Here is a 4307-nt window from a genome sequence, read left to right on the forward strand (position 1 = left end):
CTGAGGATGGCATTAATGTAGTGAATAGTATGACAGGTTCTAGTCAGAAATTTGGGACTTAGTCTTATTCCCATCACTAACCAGTTGCATGACCTTGGAAAATGCATTTGACCTCATTAGACCTCTGTAGAAATTAAACCAGATGAGAGGTTGAAACACTGACACTACTAAACTCTCCTGCTAATAATTTTTAACCATGGACCTTGTATTTCAAAATATTATGTCTAGAAAAAAATCACTTAGTGAGCAACAATTGTTTCATTTTTTTGTTTTGTTAAAAATTCTGACAAATCTCTAAGGGGGACTAGGAATGGTGGCCACACAGATGGAGGAAGCTGTGGGAGGCAGAGGGCAGTGTAGGTGATTGGGCCAGAAGGAGATGTCAATTTTATCAGGTAATTAAGAAACAATTTGATGTCCTGTTTTTACAGAACAAAGACCTATAAAACTGAGCACATTAGGGGGAAAAAAGCCCAGCAGAAGTATGATTTTGTCAAGGAATTTTGAAATATTGAAAATAGCACATGACATCTCATTATTACCTTTGTAATTATTCAAAGATCTCAGATTAGACACACTGTACAAGATCGCTGAAGTCCCTAGAAAAAGTGCACTCCAAAATGAATTTCTATTAAATGAACTTTGGGAATGACTGACTTCTGTAATCAAGTCAGGGAATTTTTTTAGGAGGCGGGCAGTAATCTCTTTTACATATAAAATTATACGTAAGAAGACAAAAAAATTAAATTATATAGTTCAAGGGAAAATATATTTTTCTTGCAAATATGCACTTTATAAATATTTTCTAGTAATATTTTAAATTTATTTAGATTATGCATTTTCAGTGGGGCACTGTTGCACCAAACAGGACGAAACTTGTTCCTTGGGGAGTGTTAAGAAAGAGTGGTTGAGTTTTGGGTTTTTAGGGGTATCACATGAGCAACATTGACACTGGATTCATGGAAGGTACCAAATGTATGCCAGGTCAGTTCTACAAAACTATGTCTAATAGAAGGCTGTGAATCAAGGACTTTCTCTTGCTCAATTGTTTGATCTCAAAAATCATATTTCAAGAGGTGGCCTGAACATAGGTACGGGCTGCTGTTGATCTGGTGATGTTGTTCCTCATGCTTTCAGGTGTGAGGTGGAGTTTGAAAATTAAATAAAAATAGTTCATATTTTATAGCTTAACTTGATAAAAAGTATTTGATATGTTATCAGTTATGTCAAGGGCTAAAAAGAAAACTTTCAACAATATCTGCATGATAAATTAGCAGCTAAATTAAAAGTTACATTTTCACACCAAACAACCAGTTTACTAAAAATAATTAAGAAATTTTAAATTTTTCAATAATTTTACTTTTGCTGGAAAGTAACACTTTTGAGTGATTTCTGAAAAAAATTCAGCTACATTGCTATCATTATTATGTATTTATATGTATTGCTAGAATTTGATCCTTCTCTGGAATTTAGTTTCTTTCAGCTTTCTTTTTTTCATTTAAGAGCTCTCTCTTAAAATATGAGTTTCTAAGTTTATGTAATTTTTTTTTCATTTAAGGATGGAAGTGATCATCACATTTCCTATATCCTAACTAGAACAGAATGCCATTTGTTTTAATTTTGCCATTTTGATAAAGGGAGAAATCAATAGTATACAAGGATTTTATATGTTTGATTTAAACCTTTATGGAAGGAGGGCCATGTCAGCATCTGAAATGAAGATTACTTCTTCAGTCTAAAGACACTGATATACTAGGTTACGTATTCTGAAAGGGGTCTCAGTACAGGGAAGTAGCCAAAATGAAATTCTTAGAAATGGGCTACAATGTTGGGGACAATGCTAATTCTTAGATTGTGGGACAAGAGCTCTTCAAATCCTTCCTACGTAAAGTCAGTTGATCCTCACCTTGTAATTAAATTTTTCTCATTGTTTCCTTATAGGGTCAAAAGCAAACATGAAGCTTCGTATTATTTTCTCTTTGGTCTAGCAAGAGATGTTAGTCAAAATAGTGTAAAACACCAGACTAAATTAAAGATCGAGAGATCTTTATGGATGGATGGAAGAGACAGACAGGATTTAAGGGGTTTCCCCTTGGACAGAAAGTGAGTATTCTGTGTGTGAGGAGAAACGTGTGCACAGACATTTGGGTGGTTAAAGAGAGGCACTGTGCCTGAGATGCTAGTGTACTAGTTTTCTATTGCTGCTGTAACAAATTATCATAAACAGTGGCTTAAGACGACAAACTTTATTGTCTTACAGTTCTATGGGCCAGAAGTCCAACATGTCTTCCTGGGTTAAGAATAAGGTGCTGGCTGGGCTGTGTTCTTTTCTGGAGGCTCGAGGGGAGAACCTGTTCTCCTGCGTTTTCCAGCTTCTAAAGGCCATCTGCATTCATTGGCTCATGGTCTCCTTTCTTCTCCAATTTCAGAAGTGGTGGGTTGAGTCCTCTTCACGGGGAACCTCTCTGACACTCCTTCTGTGGTCACATCTGCCTTCTGACCGTAACCAGGAAAAGTTCTCTGCTTTTAGGAATCCATGTGATTATATTGGGCCCACCCAGATAGTCAAGGATAATCTCTCCATCTCAGGGTCCTTACTGCAAAGTCTGTTCTGTTTTCACATATTCATAGGAATATCCTGGGAATTAGGATGTGGATATCACTGAGGGACAGTTATTCTGCCTTCCATAGTTAGTTAAACCTCAATATCTATTTTCTTCTTTTCAAAAGTAGAACCTCCATGTTATTTACTGGAGGCAGGGAACATCACTGCTCAGAAGGAGAACCATGCTTCCCAGCTTCCTTTCATATGTTTGATGTGACTAAATTCTACCATGGGATATAAGTGGAAGTGCTATATGCAGCTTCTGGAAGTTGCCTTAAAGAAAGAAAGCACTTCTTTCTTTCTCTTTTATCCTTCCTGCTGGCAAAAATGTACACATGAGGAATAAAGTTGGATCAGTCATCTTGGAAGATGACATAGAAGCTGTATAATGAGGGTGACAGGATGATGAGATAGGAGACTGCATCCCAGCTGATCACGGAGCTACCATATAAACCCTGTGATTTCATTTTTTAAGATTTAATTTATTTGAGAGAGAGAGAGCAGGGGGAGGGAGGATAGGAAGAGAGAGAACCCCAAGCAGACTCCAGGCCAGGACACAGAGCCTGATGTGGGCTTCGATCCCACAACTCTGAGATCATGACCTGAGCCAAAACCGAGAGTCAGACACTGAACTGACTGAGCCACTCAGGCGCCCCTCAACCCTGTGATTTTAATGTGAAGGAGAAAATTAACTTCCACCTTCCTAACTTCTGTTATTAGGGGATTTTGATGCTCAAATGTATTCCTATCAAATATATAGGGTGCAATGACATTGACCGTCCAAAGCATAGAAAACAAGATAAATAGATAAGGAATGAGAAATGAGGACTTGGGATTTCTCCAGGCTTTGGCCAGCTAAAGAAAGAGAAGTCATGGATGTGGCCATAGAAAACAAAACAAGAACAAAAAAACCAATCAAACAAACAAAAAACCTCAAGAAGAAGGTGTAACCAAAGCGATGCAATGGAGGTGTAAGGTTCAAACATAGCAGCCTTTTCACTGTGAGAGCCTCTGCTCATTGTTTTTCCCTGTAAACTTTGAAAGAGTAAATTTTAATTTTAAAAGTTAAAACCTTATCAGTTTTCCCTGGGGGAAAAAAAGGACCCAAAAATCTCAGTGGCTTAAAATAACAAAGGCTTATTTCTCATTCACTACATGTTCACTGCAGGTCAGCAGGGAACACTGCTCATTTCAATAATTCAGGGATCCAGGCTGAGAGAAGCTCATCTTACTGTATGCCTCTGTTCATGACAGCAGGAAAAAGAGAGTATGGTGAATCATACACTGACTTTTAAAAATGGTGCTCAGCATAGCACACTACTCACAGTAGCCAGGAGGTAAAAGCAACCCAAAGTCCCAAAGTCCATAGGCGGATGAACGAACAAACAAAATGTAGGATACTCACACAATGGAATATTATTCAGCCTTAAAAAGTTAGAAAATCCTGTCACATGCTATACCATGGATGAACCTCAAGGACATTATGCTAAGTAAAATAAGCAATCCACAGTGACAAATACTGCATGATTCATTCCGTGTATATGAGGTACCTACAGTAGTAAAATTTATACAGAAAGTACAATGGTGGTCACAGGGTTGGGGGGAGGGGAGGTAAAAAGGGAAGTTGTTATTTAATGGGTACAGAGTTTCTAGTTTTGCAAAATGAAAATGTTCTGGGTTTCATAAGAACATTCATGTGAGT

The sequence above is a fragment of the Eumetopias jubatus genome, unplaced genomic scaffold, assembly GCF_037043125.1.
Source record: "Eumetopias jubatus isolate StellerSeaLion01/CBP00866 unplaced genomic scaffold, mEumJub1_p1.0 scaffold_6, whole genome shotgun sequence".
NCBI lineage: Eukaryota > Metazoa > Chordata > Mammalia > Carnivora > Otariidae > Eumetopias > Eumetopias jubatus.